Genomic DNA, 22,199 nt, shown 5'->3' on the forward strand with positions numbered 1-22,199 from the left:
GGCTAATTTTGAGAATGCATGAACATAAGCATTTATTTAACAAAGATTCACTTGTACAATAACTTATTGCTTCAAAAATAAAATATACATTTTTATATGCTAGAAGTGAAGATCCGTCCATTATGAACCAAACTAACTAAGTACACCGGTGAGAAATCCAACTCACAAATACTATCTCCGTCTCATATTACATAAACACTACTAACTTTACACGATAATTAAGAAATCATTAATACATTGAAAAAAATTATTATTTTACCCTTTGTTTATATCAATACAATATACACGGAGTATAGAAATAGCTAGTATTGAAAATTGTTTACATTCAAAAGATCATATTAATTGTAGGGGTAAAATTAAAAAAAAATTAATACAAATTAGAATTTCATTTATAGAAGCACTAGTATTGTATTCGAAAAGTCTCATCTGCTGCATCTAAGATATTAGCTGTTAGCATTGTCCCTTTGTATGCTCCTTTTAGAAAAGTTCCATCAACAACTACAATTGATCTACAATACTCCCATCCTTTTATCGATGTAAACAGAGCTACAAATGGATATAGAAAATGGTCATCCTCTGATTTGTGCAATCTTATATAAGAACCAGGGTAAGTTGCCTCTAGTATGTGAAAGTAACTTGACAACTTTGTATATGATTGAGCTGGATCACCTCGGACTAATTCAAGAGCCGCACATCATATTCCTGTAACATATGAGCCGCACATCATATTCCTGTAACATGTCATTTTGTATATCTCTTGGTGTGTAGTTGGATCAATACATTTGGCAATAATAATACTCCCAACAACTGTCTTGCTTGATTGTCTTTTTCGATAATGAATTATGTAGCAACAAACACGTGTGTTCCCTTTCAAAATCTCTAATAGCGAACATTTGAGATTTATTCACGCTTGAAGCGCCTAAATTTCAGCTACAGTTTTCTCCGAGGCATTGTATTGAATAGCTGTTGATTTTTTTTATTAATATACAATCAATAATATAAACTAACTTGAATTTGAGTCTTACCATGTTGAGCTTGATCTCAATGTCTTGAATTTGAAGTGTTTAAGAATGGAATGTCTTTTTAGTGCACTAATAAGGACATATTTATTTTTGTAAACTTGATCTATCTCAAAAAAAGATTGATTAAGGTTTATAATGATGCCTGGTTGTATTTCTTCTTGCTCATCAACTTCCTCATATGATCCAAAGCCAATTAACTCTAGTGCATCATCGATACCACTAAATGCATTAGAATAGTATGAATTGTGTGTAATCCTCATATCTTCTGAAGTGTCTGAACATAATAGTGGAATTAGGGTGGAATCACTCTCCAAGTTGATCGATTCAGTTGTTGTGACACATAAAAGGTATTTTGACATATCTCTATGTTCCTTTTTTGGTTTCAACATACACTTTTACCCCCATATCGTTATGAATTTGAATTGGAGGAGACCTTTCATCAATCTTATAACTGATTTCAACTTTACTTGTTGATGTTTCTATTGGCAATTGAGTAGCAATCACAGAAAAAAGACTAGCAAATGTTATCTGCCAAGTAATTAATATACTTGTTACTAGAATTTCATGGACCATTGAAGTAAAGAAGCACAGCTAGATTAGCCATATTTTTCTCCTGCATTTTTTTTTGTTGAATTAGAAGGGAATTAGAGAATTAGACACGAATGAAACATGTAGCTAATAAAATCAGCCTTCAGTGATCTGTAGGCTACAAAAATGAATTAAACTTGAACAACAAATGTATTACACACACATTAAATTTGAATTAGAATAGAATTAAAGATGAATGAAACATGTAGCTAACAAAATCAGCCTTCAGTGATCTGTAGGCCACAAAAATGAATTAAACTTGAACAACAAATGTATTACACACACATTAAATTTGAATTAGAATAGAATTAAAGATGAATGAAACATGTAGCTAACAAAATCAGCCTCCAGTGATCTGTAGGCCACAAAAATGGATTAAACTTGAACAACAAATGTATTACACACACATTAAACTTGAATTAGAAGAGAATTAGACACAAATGAAACATGTAGCTAACAAAACCAGCCTTCAGTAATCTGTAGGCCACAAAAATGAATTAAACTTGAACAACAAATGTATTACACACACATTAAATAAGTAATCGTGATAAACATAGAAACGTAAATAAACTTTCATGTTGAATCACAACTGAATACAAATCTTGTATTGCTAATGAATTAGGCATGCAATCTAATTCAAATCTTCAAACAATTAAACATTAAACCATTCAAATCTTTAAGTAATCACATATCTCTACTCAGAAATCACAATTCTTCAACTGATTCAAATCTGCATTCACCTAAATTTCGCAATTCTTCTGCAATAACCATCAAATACACATCACTGAATTCCAAAATTGGAGTATTAATGTTGTAGAAAGTCTTGGTTGAGAAGCTGGGAAGGTAAGTATTGCCCTAATTTTTCAGAAAATCGTGGGTGTGAAGATTGGAGAGAATATTGGTGTAGCAAATTTGGAGAGAAACAGAGGAAGAGAAAATCGCGGGTGAGAGTTTTATAAGAGTAAGGACTGTACTTAATTTAATTCAAACAATATGCTATATATGGTTAAAATAATTATGTTGTTGTATGTGGTAAATATTTCTTGATTATCGTACATTTAGATAATTTACCCTTAAATTTAGAGAAAATTATATCTTGATACATAAGTGAAATTATTTATCCAAATTGGATCAAATTCAAACTATTTACCCTTAATGGATCTATGGCCAAACTATTTACGCGCTACCCCACTTTTTTTTCTTATTTCGCGCATGACGTCAATATAACATCAGCATCACAATTACGAATTAATCCTTTGTGATACTCCATCAATATATTGATACCATATCGATATCATATAAGGCTAAACTTATTCCTCTTTGATATTCCGTCGATATATCTATACCCTATCAGTATCATATACAATTTGGCTCTTTTTTAAGAAATAAATAAAAAACAATTAAGAAAAAACTTATTTATTAAACTCTAAATTAATAGAAAAAATATATTTTTTCATAATTTTGTTCTCTTTTTTCAATTTTTTAAGAAAATTGTATCTAAATTATGAACTTTTTAATTGTTTTTAAATTAAAATTTTGAAGAATTGAAGCATATATCAATGCCATTACAATATGTAGATATATCATAGTGGTATCATGGATGATTGAATAATCTCATTGAAGGACTAAGACAAATCTCAATAAAAATACTGTCCAGTTATTCTTTGATACCACCAGAATATATTATATTTTGATGGTATCAAGGAGGAAGAAGCAGTCCTTCAATGAAGACACTGCTCAATTACTCTTTGATACACAAATTTAAAATTAAAAAAAAGATATGAAAATAATTGAACATTTAAGGATAAATATTTTTTTGGGGGCATAGTGTTCTTTTCCCTTAAATTTAACTCATATATTAGCACTTGAAGTCGTGCTTTAACCTAACATTCAAAATTCATAAAGTTGGAATCCTATCTCCACCCTTCCCGACATATGTAATTATAAATCAAAAAAATTGTAAACCAACAGTACGGTTTCAACTGTTTAACATATACAGCACGCTGAAAAATGCATTGGCAAAGTAGATTTGAGCACGAGTGTATTCTTTCATTTTCATGGTCAGACCAGGTGATGGCTGACCCTTGCATATATGCTTCAATTACGAGTTGCGACCATGACAGGCCACCGTTTTTCATGTAAACAAAGTTTCACCTGAGTCAACACATAATATCTACCTGAAATTCAGAAAATTATGTACTTGACTCAGCATAAAATATTCTATTTTCACTAACAAGAAAAATCAACACACACTCTGTTCGGTATGAGAAAAGATAAATACTCAGAAAAACGACCTACCTTCGGTATGGATAATAATGTTTACGTGTAGCAGTGATATGAGGTCAATAAGTTACGTAACTGCAAAGAAGAATAACTTTAGTCGTAAAGTGAGAAAAGTCATTTTCCAATATCTTATGACATGCAAACACAATAAAAATGACTTTATCAAACCAAAGTTTGGTATAGTCATATCAGATCATAAGATAATTACCATCCAATGAACTCTAGAGCAATCCTTCTAGCACTTAATTTAGGTCACCCATGAGCTTTGCAACAAGCATTTGTCTGCCCCAACACTGCTTCTGAGCAATCCACAACCATGGAAACTGCTCCTCACTCCAACCAGTATTTACAGTGTAGTTAGGCCTGATCAATAATGCCAAAGTACAGAGAAATGCAGACTCCTAGGACTCCTTTCTGCAATATTAATAAAATAAAAGATAAGCACTATCATCACTGGCACAATAAAACTAGAAAAGAAGAGAGAGAAAAGTGGGAAGAGAATAGAGCATACTTAAAGGCAGATAAAAATATCCTTAAACAGAAGAATCGAGCAAGTCAAGGACATACAGGCACTGTTTTCCATCAACCAGTTTTCTTGACAGCACACACCTAAATAGAAGTTGTAACAACCAAACTTCTTAGAATTTTTCCAAGCAAGACGAATAGACTGAGATGGTTGAAATTGAAAAAAGAAAACAACAATAGACTACATATGCATTTATTTAATCAGGACACTCCTTTCTTCTTTTGGCTAACACAGGTGAATCAAGAAATTGTTTTTGTGTGCAACTTTACTTGGACCTGACTAGTGCTGCAGTTTACCACTGAACTCTTAAATAATGTCAACAGCACTACTTCCTTAAGTTTAATCATTGACAAATACAGAATGCAATGTTATCAGGTCTAAGTAATGATGACACAGAAGGGGAAAAGTTATCCTCACACAGGGCAAAGGAAGCAACACATGCCACTTCATACTTTTGTTGTCTAATACCTCTCCAAATATTAATTTTGATGCCTTGTAAGCCACAAACTCCTTTCTCTTTTCTGTCTAATTGTGTCTCTACTACCTCATCTAAAAGTTTAAATTATTAGAGAGAGAATATTTGTACTTATCCAATTAATTCTGTATGGACTCCTTCATTCCTTTTTCATGGGTAAGCACATTAAATACTAATCTGTTAACAGATGAATACCTACTTGGATAACCATGTTGAATTGTGTGAGCATGGCATAGAAAAGCTCCCAACTGCTAGAGAAGAGAGACTTTATTTATTTGATTGTTTTAAACACTTCTCATTAACTAGATTCCCTCTAGGAAGAGACAACATTCAAACAAAGGTTTGCATCAACAATGGGAAGTTAAAAATAGCATTCTTGTTTCACTATTCAGTTGGATTAATATCAAGGATGTTCTTGAACATCATCCATACAGGACCTTCAGAAAGTAAGCCTACGACAAAAATGAATACATTGTTCAACTGAATCAAGCAGTTCATATCACCTAACGTTATTCATCCAAAGAATGAAGCCCCACTTGACTTCAAGCAAGAGGGAAGACAAATGTATACCTACACAAATTGGAAATAACACTTCCAGAACAGACAGGTACCTACCATGATCTCCAGCACTATCAGTTTAACCTGGGAAGACATCTTATCAGACCCAATGCATCCCATGGGGTCCCCCACTCTATATGATTATGATTTCAACTTAGAGAGGATATCAGTGAAAGATGCGAGAACTTCAAGTAACATATGAAAATGAAAAGAAGATACAAAAAATCACAAATGGAATGCGGACTTGTAGACATAGAGCACCTGACACTTTTTTCTTGGCAAAGAAGGCATGCCACACATCACTCTGTCACAGAAGCCATGTAAAAGCTGCCACCATAGTTCTCACTAACCAATGCCTACAAATTGAGATAAAAAGTTGATCAGGCTAGGTCACAAATTCACTGTTAAAGCAGATTCTAAACTTGAATTTGCTATTGTAAAAAAAAGGATGCTATGCATCTAAACCAATGGTTTCAAAATCAAAGACTTTCTAAGATGTCACAACATTATACTTTAACCTTTTTAAGCAAGTCTTCTGTAACCACTATCAAAAAATAGATTTTACCTACAATTAAAAATTTCATTATCATCTAAGTTTAACTGGCTTTGCAACTAAAAGCCTGCAGTTACTAATTAAAAAGGAGGAACAAAGGAAGCTATTTTGCTGCAAAGACAACTCCAACCAGAACAGTCCTGAATCATCAATGCAGTATTTAACTATTTAACTTGACACACTTATATTACAAAGGGAAAAGGAATAAACTAATTAACGTGCACAGTGAGACCATTACATACTTAAGAGGAAGAACAGAATCACCTGTGGAACCGCTTTGATAATGGACTTTGGCCCTAACTCTACCCCAAAATCAAGCTCATGAGGTGAGGATTGTCTAAGACCATATAACGAGATCATTTTTTCCTCGCACAACCGATGTGGGACTTCAACACCCCCTCGCATGCCCAGGATTGAACATTTGGAGCATGGACAATACAAGTTGGAGGCTTACATCGGGTAAACAAAGAATTGGGATGGGCGTAGCTCTGATACCAAGATGAAGTATGTTATCATCTCATCTAAAAGCTAAGTTGTTACAGAGAGCACAGTTTTATTTACTTAATTCTTTCTGCTCCGATACCATGATAGGAAATGGCCCTTGGCCAAACTCAACTCCAAAAGCTAGCTCATGAGGCGAGTATTGCCCGAGATCATATAAAGAGGCCAATATTCCCTCCCACAACCGATGTGGACTTCAACACGCTTGTTAACTGAAAGACTGGAATAATTTTCCATGCAAAATCTGTCAGCAGACCAACAGATTGGGTACTACCTATTTGCAGACTTGAAGGAGTTTTTGATAGGTTTGGCATCAAAGAGGATACTCAACATCCAACACCATTACCAGATATGGTGGGGAATTTTCTACCCATATAACAATCTAGCTGGGTAGACTTCAATAACATTTTCCAATATTCGTAAATGAAGTAACAGTATGTATTGTAACTACTGTAAGATTGTAATCGTGCACACAGCATTCTTACGAAATATCATCACCCTCATGCATTGTTACTTATTATATAAAATAAAACATGTTTGAATTGTTTACATGAAAACCAAAAGAAGTCAGCTGAATAAATGAGCACATAGTTATTCATTTAAGTCATGTTCCCAGGCCCTGAACTACACATTGGAAGTGGTTCTCCACATAGTAGAATCTTAAACAACTCTTAAGAAGTAAAACTAACCCTAGAACGATAGAACGAATCTAGAAGAAACCATATCAATTAATGGGTTAACGAGAACAGCAGGACAGCCTGCCCAGTTTTCGCAAACGTTGTTAAATCAATATCTAGAAGAAATTCTTTCAACAATGCATACAAGTCATATCATTCTTTTGGTACATGTCATAAACAAGGGAAACCAGTTTACAATGTGATATCATAGAGAGCCTGTAACTATAAGCAAAAACCATAAAGGGACCGAAACTAGTATCATGTACATAATCTTGCAAGGCAACAGCCAGCAAACATTTTTGCTTCCTACATATATAGCTAAATGTCATGATTTCCACTGAGAGTCAGAAAGACAAGTATGAGAAAAAGATTATCCGAACCATATTTTTCCCTATAACACAATATGGATACACATCTCAACAAGAAAATAACTGGAACTGTTTATGTTACCTGAAAATGAGGAAGCAAGTTGTTGTAAACTTCTATGAAAACTTTTGACCTTGCAGTTAACCTGATGTCACAATTACAATGTCAGACCCGGTCTTCATTCATCACAAATTACAAATGCATTTTCCCTGTTAAACTTCCCATGTTTACTTTTGCTACTGCTCGCAGTAAAAGAGGTAAATAGTATTATTTTAAATTTAAAAAAAAAACAATGCAAAAGGAATCCAAAACATCCAAACAACAAAGATATCGATGAGATGTCATCATTGTGCTAGACAAGGTATTTACCAAAAGCACCAGAAAAAATGACAAAGAAGAGGAAGAAGTTGAAAAGACAGCTTTCAAGAGTCCCTCCAGTTAATCTTCCTCACCAGCTGTTGTGGGGAATGTTGCCATGTTTGAAGGTAAACAACAGGAGAAGCCCTTCTTCCTGTGTTAATACTTACATTTCTGGCAATAACAACAACATACTTCTTATTATTTATTTATTGAGGCAGAGTACCACAAAAGGTCGTTTGGTGGGTGAGGGAGAAGAAAGAAATTCATATTAAATATATCAATGTCAGAAAGGACATGTATGAAGGAGTCATCACTAACATGAGAATAATAGTAGGAGATACAAATACAAAGAGTTTCTCGTAACAGTGAGTTCACACTAGGGATCAACATTGAGCCCCGACTTGTTTATCCTAGTTATGGTTGAGCTAACCAACACAATATAAAATGAGGTCCCATGGTGGATGCTATTTGCTGATCATATTGTGTGAACCAACAAAACAAGTGTCAACCAAAAGCATGAACTATGGAGAAGCATTATAGAGAGTAAAGATCTTTAAAAAAAATAGAAGTAAAACTGAATATATGCACCAAGTTTAGTCAGAAGAGCGAAATTGAGGTGAGACTAGACGAAATCGTAGTGCAAAAATACAAACAATTTAGACATAAAGGCTTGTTGTTTCAAGAGAATGGAATAATAAATGAAGATAATACTCATAAAAATAAAATTGGATGGTTGAAATGGAAATGTGTTACCGAGCGGCCAAAGTGAATGGTAAGTTCTTCAGAAACTATAAGACCGACAATGCTATATGATAGTAAATGTTAGGTTGCTTAAGTCCGAGAGGCGGATTCTTAAGATGAATGTGCGTTCATACAAGATTTGTTAAAAATAAAAATGGTCACACTCGCCAAAATGTGCAAATAGCATGCAATGAAGATAAAAAGAGAGAAGGTCACTCGAGATGCTGTCATGTGTCGACCTATAGATGCACCAGTACGTAGGTGTGCAACTATGATGAGTGAGGATGTTAAAACGAGGGTAGACCTAAAATCACATGGAAGGAAGTCGTCGCGAAAGACCAACAATTTCTTGGAATCAATGGAGAATTAGCTAAAGATAGGGTATAATTGAAGAAAAAATTCCATATAGATAATATCTACTAGATGGGAATAGGTTTTAGACTTGTTAGAGAACTTCTAATAACATTGATTATTATTATTGCTATTATTATTATTATATATATTTAGTTTATCTTTTACTTATATTATTATTTGGTATGATGTCATTTGGTATGATGATGACATGAGTTGAGCTTAAATAGAAATGTGAGGATTCATATAGCCAACCCCAAGTTATTTGGGATTGAGGTGTAGTCGTCGTTGTAGTACAGAAAAGACCGCAAGTCTCTACCAGTCTGTGTCCTTCAAAATTTTACTTGAGAAATCTTATCAAAATATTTACTTGGAAAACTACACTTAGTGGCTGTCTAATTTCCTCATCACCCTGGGTTCTGCATGTATAAAACACACCACATTGAGTTTCTACTTCAAGATTCCAAAGATGAAAGGAATACAATAGCATCAAAAAAGATTTAAGATCACACAGAGGAATGAAAATACAGAAGCACGTGCCAAGAAAATAGATGTGCTCAAGAAAATGAACGCATACTGCAGGTAAGTTTAGTCTCTGGTACATACCTTCTTAAAAGGCAAGAACAAGTATAAACCTCTTCAATATCAGTTGAAATTTTTAATTTTAGATACTGCTTGATAAGCTCGCTTAAGAAACTAACAGCCTCGACCCATCCGTCAGTGCCGACATCAGGGAGAATATAAATCTGAGACATAGTCCTCTGCAATATAGAGGATAACTGTTTCCTTGCCCCTGCGCTTTGATACATCTCTCCCAAAACGCACAAAATCTGACAATTGCTGGCTTTGAATATGTCAATCCATTCAGGTGGATTTCCAACCCACAAATCAATGCTTGAAATAGAAGGACTACAGTTCTGATTATTAGCACAGACCAAGGAAGCATCTAGTGAAGATTCATTGTTCCTGTGTGCAGGAAGGAGTTCAAGTATATCTGCCCTCAACTCCTCAGGTAATTCCTGAAAAACCGAGGTGTCTACTTGACTTAGAGAAGAGGGCATTAGACTGATACCTCCTGAGACAAGAGCATTAATAACCACATCCATATTTGGTACACTAGCATCAGACAGTGTCCCACTTTTCATATCAGCAAAAAGCTTATTAGGATAAGAGACCGCTTGGATTTCCTCTTCATTATGCTGATGCTCCAATTATAGTCACCAGAATCAACACCATGAAGTTGTAGAAACAAGATAAACCTCATCATCAACATTAAACAAGGAGAAACAATAAGCCAGCCCAAGTAGAGGAGAAAAACTGAAGATACCTCATGAGCAGCAAAAACTTCATCCTGTGCAGCAGGGCAAACAGAAGATATGTTTTCTTTTTCTGATACACCTAATTTAAAAGATATGAGAATTGAGGCAAAAGCTTATAACAAAACGGTATATATGTATAAGCTAATTGGGTTAACCAACTGCCTTCTGTAATTTAAAGGAATGCATCCTTACCTTTGCTTCTCTTTTCAGTAATAAAATGAGCCAATTTTCCATCATACATGTCATTAATTTCTGAAAAGACCTCAGGAGGAAGAGACTCTATTACTCCTATATCAAGCTCGTTCATAGGAGGAAGAGTTCCTCTCTGTCCAAAACCAGCAGCACCGGAGGGCGACGTTGCAGTCATTTCAATGAAAGGTGTACTTGAATCACCCTGCAACTGAGCCTGGCGTTCATGAACACTGTTTTTACCGTTATCTGCCATATCAGAGAAGCAGATCGAACTCAGACTCATCCTGTCTTTAGTGGAAAATGAACTCAATAAAAGTTTAGGCGATACTTTTTAGTTAAGAACTTGTTGAAAACACAGAATCGATGTTGGAATAAGTTGACATGAAGAAACAACATAAGACCATCATACTAACTTTTTAACAGAAGCATTAAAAAAGATATTCCATATCCATCAGTGCTGCTGAGATAAAAATCCCATTGAGTTGCTCATGTTGTAGACAGAGAAAGGAAACAATTATGATGTCCTCAAGTATTTCTTAGGACACGCAAATTAAAGAGATTCCTATAAAAGGTATACCACCTTTCATGTGCTAGAACACGGCCAATGCAAGGAACCACAACAGAGTTTCAGTACCAGTTTAAGTGTGTTAGAAATACTTCTATCAAGTAATAGGCATGACTGGAGGCAATAAATATTTGGACAAGCCAATGAAAATAAGTGAAGAAGTCAAACCTGCATCAGCACCTTTCTCATGACTACTGCTTCTGTTTTGGTAATTGGTCTTAGCAGAGGCAGCAGTGAGCCAAGATCTGATGGAGCATCTCTCTTTCCCTGGATTTATGTCAATGAAATTAGTAGAAAAACAGTTCATAAATGGCATACTGTCGTCATCATAACTGGCATAGAGAGAGATATAAAACGTGAAGAAAAGACCTTGCTTGGAACTATCCGCAGTTTCAAGCTTTGAGACCTGCAATCCCATGCCTCGTATGTCCTCCACATCTGCACAGCGATTGTCAAAACAGCATTTATATTAGAAGAAGAAACAGGGTAGACTACAAGTCATACTGAGATCACACTGGGTATGTATTTGTTGTTGCTGAACAAAGATATGGTTGACGTGGAAGAAAAATCTAAGTTTGTTACTCTAAATTCATTTGGTCCAAAGGGAATTCTAACATCCTTAGAGAAAATTTTTGGTCTGCAATGTTCAAAATTCACCGTGAGTTGATTGATTCTGATACATCTAACAATTTAGAAAAAAGAAACGCCGCTAATGCAGAAACCAAAGAACATCAAAAATGCACTTAAAAGTTTCATCAGCATCAGAGCTGCACCAGTATATTTTTAGTTCCCCTTTAGGCTATACATAAGGTTTTTGAAGTTTCAGGCAATAGCATTCTCTGACAGGTCTCAAGCCCAACTCAAAAAAAAAACATACTGTAACATTCTTGGGTAATAAAACAGAAACTCCCTATTGAAGGGAAAGAAAAAAAGGCTTTTCTGAGCTCTATTCACCATCCTAACACTTGGGACTCTAATATGAAATAGCTAAAACACGAATCTCAAGATTTTTTGGTTAACATGACTCTGAAAGACAAATCTTGTTTCTTGCAATAATTTGGCTAAAATCATGAAAAACAAGTGGTCGAGCTTCTGCATGTGAGGAAACGTGCATCTTTGCTCTTCACCATTTCTCCCTCTTTGTTAAGCTTATCAGCACAGAAATATCAGTAGAGAAAAGTTTGTCTGTGTCAATACACAAAAACTATATCAAAGAGCGAAAATACAATGACATTACCTCAGCCCTAAAGAAGGTTGCGGACTTACGATTATTATTCTTACTCTTCCAAAAATCAAATGGGGGACAGAAGTGGAAGAAGCATAAGAAACAAGAAGCATAGGATGCTCAAAGGATTGGCTCAGTGTTTTCCTTAATAACATCATGTATCAAATGGATTAGTTTACTGAAAGTTGCTCAGATATGGAATGTCACACACAAAAGCTGATACTCCGTCCCAAATTGATATGACCTATTTTGTTTATTTAAGTTTAATATGACTTCATCTGCTGAGAATTAAATCAAGTACTAGAACTATATGAAAAACAATACAGTTCGATATTTTCCCATTTCATATGACAAAAAATATTTAAGAATTACAGTCAAAAAATCTTTGTTCGACTTCCAAAGCAGATCAGATAATCATTTTGGCACAGATGTATCAAGATAAAAAACAAAACTAGGAAACAAGAAGGATAATGCAGATTAAAATCACAACAAAAGCCCATAAGTGTGAATGTGAAGTGAATTGGTGGTCCCAAAGAACAAAGGTAAGCACACTATTCACATTGAAATGACATTGAGATTAGCTAAAATTTCTTAAGATAATCCATTTCCATTTTGGAATTCACCCTAGAAATAAATCACCTAGTGTTTTTTTGTCTTTGCTGGAATTTGAACCTGATCTTCAAGGTTCACGCCCAGTTCATTGAACCACTAGGCCACACACTTGGGTGCGGTTTTAAACCCTTATTTTGAAGAGTAACATTCACATAGGGAAAGCAATTACCCACGTGTGAAGTCGTAAAAAGCTGTGAAACAATTCTCTCAAGCACATCAACACTATCTGTTGCCATTGGCACCTACAAGTGGCACAATGCAATTAAAGGAAAATAGAAATTTCTTCAATTAAAAAACATAGAGAACAAGGTTATCACAGAAAATATTATACCGTGACAGAATGGCTCAAGTTATCACATACACCACAGCCCAAATACTTTACTGGCTCCCCTGCATCACCCTTTCTTTTCTTTATCTGTATTGATAAATATAGGTGCAAAAGCAGCATAAGAACCAACTATACGACTACTTTATACTAAATGAACTATAATCTCAATATAAATAATGGTTTCATAAAGCAAAAAACAGAGAGAGACCTTTAAGGTAAACTTCCTCCCTATCACTCCACATCCCTGCAAACGTAATGAAACCTCCTTGCAAAGGTTTAACAGAAAATGTTGTACCTGAATTGAGGTGGTGTTTAGTGTCAATAAGCATTAGTACAAATGGCCAAAACAACAACGATATTTAGTGGAGATCTAACGTCTTTCAGATCCTTGAACCTCACGCCCCAGTTAACATCTGCACCAATGGATTTGCTTTCCTGCAAACGTTATCGAGAGGTTTATATATTTGGCTTGAACACGCATGACTGATTATAAACAAAATGACAAACTTCATGATGCAGATTCGTGAAGCATGTAACTAGTATCTGCTTCCTTTTGACAGACACTAGAACAGCTTTTTAAGACCTCTACAGAAATACGATGCAAGTGTATATGTCCTACTTACTACATTCGAAACGGAACCAAAACTTGCTCTGAAAATACATAAATATATACGCGCGCGCACACAGTACCACTTGAGGGACTGCTTATATCAGCACCAGAATCAATGACGCAAGTTAGAAGCAACAAGCAGCACAGGAGGCAAAATAATAACTCATCAATCATTAAGCAAGAGCCCGTTTGGATTGGCTTATAAGTTACTTATAAGCTGTTTTCAGCTTTTTTGAGTGTTTGGCTGTCCAACTTAAAGTCATTTTGTGCTTAAAATAAGTCACAATAAATAATTGGGTTTGTTTGGATGGACTTATTTGAAGCAACTTATAAGTTGAAAATAGCTTATAACTAAAAAAAAAATAAGTTGGGCTGCACCTACTTATTTTTTTAAAACTTATAAGCAGTTTTCAACTCATAAGTTACTTAAAATAAGTCCATCCAAATTCCAAACAGGCTCCAAGTCTCCAATATTCAAAAAAATAACAGTGAAATAAAGGAGTCAATGGGAGTTCGCGAGTCAGTTGTGTGAATGACAAAAATCCAAAAGAAAGCCTACAAATAAAAGCGATACAGTAAGATATTCTGTGTTGATCCTAACCTGTATCATGCCAACCAACCGATCATCTATCCCTCTACTATAGTTCCATAGCATACTGCCAGTTTTAGAACCAAAGTCCCTCTGGAGAGTTTCCTGGAAACACGACAAATGAGTGGGAATATATATAGTCCAATATTGAGTATAATGCATGTCAACCCAAAACATGGCAGGCCACATATATAAAATCATTCTTTGTGCCACCACGATTGGTGTATCGATAAGTATCATATAAAGGAGAGAAGCATCCCACTCGTCCGGCTGAATAACAGCAAAAAAATTATGAAAGTATTCACAAATAAGAAATCGCTTCTTTAATCAGTAAGACAAGTCTTGAGCTATTCTAAGAAAAGATAACTAATCAACGAACAAACAAGTGTTGTAATGTGTTCGACATACTTCTCAAAAGAAACAACCCCCATGCCAATAAGGGATTTCTTAAGCACTAATTAAGTAATAGTTTCCACAAGACGAGATATTCTCATTTCATCGAATGATCATACATTTGGAAACATTTTAACCATGAGTTTAACAAAACATCATTAGCTGAAATAAACTCCAGGAGCTGAGTAAGCCAAATAGGTGTAAATGTTGTCTTAAATAAACAATATATCCGCTATTTCATCAGCTCTAGTTAATGAAGGTTCCAAGGATGCTTAACTTTACATGGGCAGGAATGTGCCCATGAAACTGGGGAACAAGTGACAAAGAGGACTCTGACTCAAGCAGACAGCATGAATAACAAACCTCAATTTTCTTTGATAGCTATCCAGTTGAGATTACCTGTTAAATGTGAAACCCTTTTTCACAAGAAATGGAAAATATAGTTTCATGGAGAGCTTTGGATGGAGAAGGCAAATAAACAAGAAGATTAATCCACCAAATAACAACAACCCCCACTGGCCTAGGTATCAAACAACACTACACCACCACAACTCCCTCCCTCCTTCCATAGCGTAGGAAGATCGGAATAATTCAACAAGTGTCGTCCATGCTAGACTGCAATCCTTGGTTTCCAAGGTTGTCACTCCAGCTCCTAAACGTTAGGCCACCCGGCTTGACAGAAATTCTTCTTAGGAACTCTTAAAAACACACACCTTAATACAATTTGCAGTACCTTCCTGGTACTAGCTTTGATAAAACACCATTATCTTATTATTTTTTAAAACAAATACTGTAGCAAGAGATTCAATGATTCATCATGAAGTATTCTTGTAGTGTTTTTTCAAGCGTGAAATGTATCTGAGAGAAACCAGATCAAAAGAGATGCAAAAGAGTGCTTGTTGTACACAAACTATAACGAGATAGAAAATCAAAACCGCAAGAGCAATCACCAATATATTGCAGAAGGAAACAAATACTAAACAATGAGAACCTTGGAAATCATACGCAGCTGCCCACAAGTTGTGATTTGTCTCCTGTTCAACTTCTCTTCCAACACATGACCGATTCCAGGAAGTGCTTTTACTGGAAGTTCACACAGGTGCTCCTCCACCTAATATAGCCAACAAGATAAATCAGGACAATAAAATCACAATAATTATTTTAATTCTCTAAAATGATCTTCAAGCCTTTGTTTTCCTCTGTTGCCACTACATGCAGTAGACACTAAAATATTAAGATGATCAAAAAGGGAGTTAATCAGCGAAGATCTAAACAAGAGAAATGTCTTTGATATTGAATAGTATCTGTGATGGGATAAAACTAAGTGATCAAAATAGCCCTTTTCTGGGACTAATCCTTAATAAAATATCCGCAGATTGTTTTTCTTTTATAAAAGGTAATAAGAAAGTTGTAATTTATTAAAAAAACATTAGTAAAATAATTCACGGATTCATGTTGATTTCCATCTAACACCAGATTCTTGCAGCGGAAAAGGTTATTATGCTTGACCAGGATCGACATAAACAAAGTGAAACAAAAAGAGCATCATGTGGCAATGGAGAAACATCTCACGTGGCAAGGGCATGGAGAAGCCCCGGCAGAAACTTCGCTTTATGAAAGTGGAGCCTATAAAATCTGATTTCACTTGCAGTCATGCCCTTTCTAGAAGTACATGCAAATTCACAATGCATGGTCATCAGGTAAGAAGAGATTTACTACAAATAGTTAAAGAGAAGGCAATGACATGTAACCAATAAAGATGTAGCTGCAAAATATAATTTGTGATACGGTAGAAGATGCACATATTTAGATGACAAAGATCAAGACATAAGTTTTCCCCCCTCTTCATACATCAAAAAGTCAGCTCGAAATAAGCTACCTTCTCGGCAGGGATGTAACACTGCCCGTCTGGTTTTGCAATCCTAGTAGCAAGCCGCGCCATAAGCATATTCTCAGCAATACCAGCACTAGCAGTACAGCCTGTCGCATCAAGAATCTCATCTCTGATCACTGAGACAAAAGCTTGAATTTCCTCTACTCCAGAATCAGTGGCATCTAAAAATGCTTCGTCACAACTTACGGCCTGCATTCAGTAGCAATTATCAATCAAGAGATAAGAACATCGTGAAATTGTTCAACAAGCAGTTTTGAGGCCATACCTGCACTTTGTTGCAGTACTTGTGCAATATGTTATAAAACCGATCAGCAACCTGAAAATGAAATCAGATTTTATAGGACTCGATATCCAAATACAAAAGAATCCAATTAAAAGGGGAAAAAGAACAAGATGAAGAAACTGAAATATCATAACCACCTCCTCATAAGCCTCGAAGTCATAAGAAAGAATGACTAGGTGAGGGCAACGTGACTTGGCATCTCTGACAAACATTCCAGCCTTAACTCCTATGAGAAAAAAACTTGAATGACAATCAAATTTCAAACACAGGATGATATTTAAGAAAAGGTTGGATTACTGACTGAAAGACTGACCATAACCCCTAGCAGGATAATTGGCTGAAGATATTTCTGCTGTTCCGCGTGGATTATCTGAATGGCAAATGGCAACAGGTTTATCCTTCAACTCGGGGCGATTTCTAATGACCACAGACACAAAAAAGCAATCCTGAACAAGTAAAGTTGAACTGATTGTTTTAGCACAGAGAATAATCAACAGAGACGGGTAGAATGTCATATATATGATCAAAGAGGGTGAGCCGGAAAAGGAGACAGAACATAGACGCAGTCATAAAAACATAAAGAGGACAAGTCGAGTTTTCAGACCATCGAAGCAGAAATTACCATATCCACATGAATAATCATTGTCTTATTTGCTGTTGCTGAAGAACTAGGGCCTGAACTTATGCATCTAAACCCACCAGGGGAGCTAGGAAATCATTTACGATACCGGTTTCTCCAGGTGCCAATGAAATGCAACCTAGAATGCTGAAGACAAAAGCACCCGAGGAATATGTCAACCACTTTGTCACTAGGCGCTTTTAGTATTTAATATGCAATTACTTATCAATGTGCACATACATTTATGAATATATTAGTTATACAATGCAATAGCTTCAAATAAACAAATTCAAAATAACAGATCCACAAGCAAAAGCAGGTAATTTCTTCACATCAGAAGGCCCCAGAAAATCTGATGCCAAGAATTTAGTAGAAGTAATATAAGCAACACAATATCTAGGTATGAGTTGGCTGTTGATTCTTGATATTCGGTTTCTCAATTGAAAAAAAGAATTGAGATTAGATCTTCCACAATCTTGAAAGGTCCATCATTGTGTCATCCCAGATCCAGTAACAGCAGAAGCAAAAGCATAAAGTAAGTTGATAATGGTCAATCATTAAAGGAAATTATAACCCAAAAAAAGAAGGTTGCTATGAGCATGTGGATCTCCTTTTGGCAATTATTGAAAAAAAGAAAACCAACGTCATATTCACCTTTAACATGTTTTTCTTTATGATCTCAGCCTTCTCTATCCTTTGAGCAAAAGCTTTTTGCACATGAAAAGCCCCTCTTTGGTGCCCTATTATGGTAAAAATAACATATCCTGGCATTTCACTTATCAAAGGTGTTGGAGATACATAACATCCCACAAGTTATCAGTGTGTGTATATACTATATCCCACGTCGTTTGTATAAAGGGCATCCCGGGGAGTTCATCTTAAGTTACTCGACCCATTGCCTCAAAGTCCAGGTTGGATGTTTAGTCCAACACATCTATCAAAATCGACTTCATAAGCCCATTTCCATACTTACAAGTCCGAATCGAAATTTACATGTGAACTCCAAAAAACAGGTTATATTTGCGGAGAGGTGTTGTAATATGTGACGATAATTAACTTAACAATAATAACAATATAAACTAACTTTCTAACGCCAACACTCAACACTTAAGCAAAAAGGAAAAAGAAAAATGAACTTGAGAGTAGAGATTGTTCATTACAATCATTTTTTATTTTTTATTTTTTAATTTATTTATTTATTTATTTTTTGGGGGGGAGGGGGGCTGGAAGATAAATACAAGATGTTCTAGCAAAGCCAATGTCAAGATAGCCACGTGTGTACCTTGAAGTAATTTTCCACAAAATTAGCATCAACTAGAGTTGAATGTCGCTGATTAGGAGACCTAGGAATCTTTAAATTTGATGGGGCCGTGTTAACAGGATCACTCATCCAGTCGCTACAAACTGATGCATCGTTATGAGGACTGAAAGGTGCTGAAAATGGAGCTTGGCTTCCATCTCCACTTGCAGCATCACTCAGTTCTTGCATTGCCATGCTACAACTTGACTCTTCGATTCTATCTACATTGTAGTTTGCTTGCATTAGATCTTTAGATTCTAGAGCACGAGGCTCCAAATCTTCTGCAGATTGCGACTCTTCAAAGGATACAGGATCTTCAATTGGTCCAGAATATGACAATGGGCTCTCAACTCTAGATGTGGCTTGGACAGTTGAACATGTTGTCATATCATCATAAATAGCAATGTTTTTTGTGAAGAAAGCAGATAGCTTAGGCTGGTTATTAACTTCACTTGCAAGCTGATCAAGCTGATAAGGAACCCCTGAAAACAACAAAACAATGATAGAAAAGCTAATAAGTAAACAAGCAGTCAACTTGCTCGTTTGCATTAAAAATCAAGTCATAGAAATATAAACTTACAATTCAGAAGCTTCTTTGCAGAGACAGAATCCAACACCCATGTGGGTTTGACTACTGGAAGTCCCCTGCTAAAGGACCTATATGAAATTCAGACAAAACTTAGACGAAAATACTTTTATTTTCAACAGAGATACAAAAAATAGGAAACTGATGAACTTGGTTTTACAACTGACCTTAAATTCTGGACCTTACTGTCAGGAAGATTACTACAGATTATATGAGTAACACGACGCCTAGAAAAATAATTTTCAAAACGGCCTCCATGCTTCAACATATATCCTCGAAGTTCCTGGATAGATATTGTTGAAATCAATAAACTACAAGAGAAGCAACCTAATCTTCCATATGAGAAAATCCAGTGAGGTACGGAAAAGAATATGATAGCTATATAGTCAAGGTATTGATTACAATGATGATGGATGTTTGTACACGGGTTTACATGCAGATTGAATGAACTCTTCTTACAAGTAAGAATACAAGTAATTGTTTGTTTCGCCAATTCAAAAGTTAGAGAAGTTTTTTATTGATGAAACAGTATTCGACATCATTCATTATTCGATTCAGGATCTTTTAAGTTGTCAATCTTCAAGCAATCATATCAGATTAATCCCCGGCAAGAAAATCACATGAAATAGACCAGAAAGAAACCATAATGTACTAAACCTGACTGGAAGGAACCGTGTATCCATCAACAAAAATGGATACGCCCTGAAATATAGGTTTTGAAGAACTTGGACCACTGAGAGAAGTGCTTGATGCCTCCACCTCAAACTGCTCGTGAAGCTTCTGATTCTTCACGGCCATGTAACTACAGCAAAGTTGTCAAAAGCCACAATAAGAATATCAGGAAGTCATCACCAAGAACAAGTCATAAAGCATACACTATACGCATCAAATCAGAGAGGAGAGGTGCATTTATGAAGTAAATTGTGCAAGAAGTAAATTGACCATATAGAGGAGACATATGAAGTGAAACTCTAAAAACAATCCATAAAAATCAATCAACAATACCCAAAACCAACTAGTTGGCCTCACCTATAAAAACACTCTATATTCGTGCCTTTCTATGTGGACTCGTTTCATTCCAAGAATTAACGTCTATAAAGTAGCAAGAACAATATTTCTTGATGATCAACAAATTCCACTGGTTAAACTTTCTTGAAGATCGTCTATTCGAAATTAACTCAAAGGAAAACCATTCAAATATTTAAGATGATGTACAGCACCAAGAACAAGTCAAATAGCATACACTATGCACATCAAAACAGACTATCAGAGAGGAGGGGTGCATTTATGAAGTAGATTGTGCAAGAAGTGAACTAGCCCATATAGAGGAAGACATATGAAGTGAAACTCTAAAAACAGTCCATAAAAAATCAATCAACTATACCCAAAATCAAATAGTAAGCCTCACCGACAAAAATACTCTATATTAATTCCATTCTAAGCAGACTCGTTTCATTCCAAGCATTGACGTCAATAAAGTAATAAGAATAATATTTCTTGATGATCAACACCAACTTTCTTGATGATCATCTATTCGAAATCAACTCAGGGGAGAACTGTTCAAATATTCAAGATAGTGTACACAACGTTCAAAAATTCCCAAAATCAATCCAAACTAAGTAAAGAAAGAAGAAGAATAAACCTTCCGAAATTGGAGAAAGGTGAACTATAGAAGGCAGGACGAGAAGCAGAACGAGAATTGGCACCCCAGGCCATGCCTAGGGTCTTTTGACTCGCCTTCTTCTTCTTGTTGCTTTGATTGCTGCTGTTACTGCGATTTGAATTTGAGGTTCGTTTAGAATTGGAACCGGAATTAGCAGAGCGTGAGGGTTCCATGCTCGTCTCCGATTTCTGGGAGTTGAGACGCAGAAGAGTTGCGCAATTTCTAAAATGAAGCGGGAAATATATGCAAGCAAGGGATCATTTATAAACACACGGATCTTAAGGAGGAATCGGGTCGGTTAACCCAAAACATTTTTATTTTTTGATGGAGAGGGTGAATTTAAAACATTTTTTTGTTATTTGTTATATTTTTTTTATTGTTTTCTTCTTCTTTACCTGATGTGTTGCTTGCACCTGAACCAAGGGTCTTTCGAAAATAGTTTTTTTACCTCCACGAAGTAGTGTTAAGGTCTATGTACATTCTATCATCTCCATATCTCACTTGTGGAATTTCACTAGGTATATTTTTGTTGTTGTTGACTCTATCATTAGGGTTGCTTATCAAGCGTATAATTATGCTTGACGGGTTCGCTTATCGGGTATTAATTTTTAAATTATTAATATGCTAGCCAATAAATAAGATATCGATTGGTTCAGGATCGTGCTATAAATTATCAGTCGATGTATTGGGTCAATCATTTCATGCTCATTTCTTTCCGTTTCACTCACAAATATACTGATCTTTCAGCAAACAAAACAATTTTCTAGCTTTATTTAAGTTAACAAATATATAGTTATTACTCACAATGAGAAATACATGAAAAAGGCTAATTTTGAGAATGCATGAACATAAGCATTTATTTAACAAAGATTCACTTGTACAATAACTTATTGCTTCAAAAATAAAATATACATTTTTATATGCTAGAAGTGAAGATCCGTCCATTATGAACCAAACTAACTAAGTACACCGGTGAGAAATCCAACTCACAAATACTATCTCCGTCTCATATTACATAAA

At 35.3% G+C, this 22,199-nt stretch overlaps 1 pseudogene across 1 annotated transcript; it reads right to left on the reverse strand.

Annotated features, from left to right (window-relative positions):
- Positions 1-4,404: 4,404 nt before the first annotated feature.
- LOC129885603 (DNA repair protein REV1-like) lies at positions 4,405-21,423 on the reverse strand (annotated as a pseudogene). Its single transcript, XR_008766093.1, has 24 exons — positions 21,159-21,423; positions 20,174-20,318; positions 19,684-19,799; positions 19,511-19,587; positions 18,913-19,412; positions 17,634-17,777; positions 17,325-17,457; positions 17,149-17,237; positions 16,994-17,044; positions 16,714-16,917; positions 15,826-15,945; positions 14,454-14,546; positions 13,618-13,677; positions 13,451-13,537; positions 13,246-13,329; positions 13,084-13,156; positions 11,447-11,515; positions 11,246-11,344; positions 10,513-10,758; positions 10,329-10,399; positions 9,608-10,200; positions 7,634-7,694; positions 5,714-5,808; positions 4,405-4,502 (listed from the first exon to the last, which is right to left on the reverse strand). The product of XR_008766093.1 is annotated as a DNA repair protein REV1-like (transcript).
- Positions 21,424-22,199: the final 776 nt, after the last annotated feature.

The sequence above is a fragment of the Solanum dulcamara genome, chromosome 4, assembly GCF_947179165.1.
Source record: "Solanum dulcamara chromosome 4, daSolDulc1.2, whole genome shotgun sequence".
NCBI lineage: Eukaryota > Viridiplantae > Streptophyta > Magnoliopsida > Solanales > Solanaceae > Solanum > Solanum dulcamara.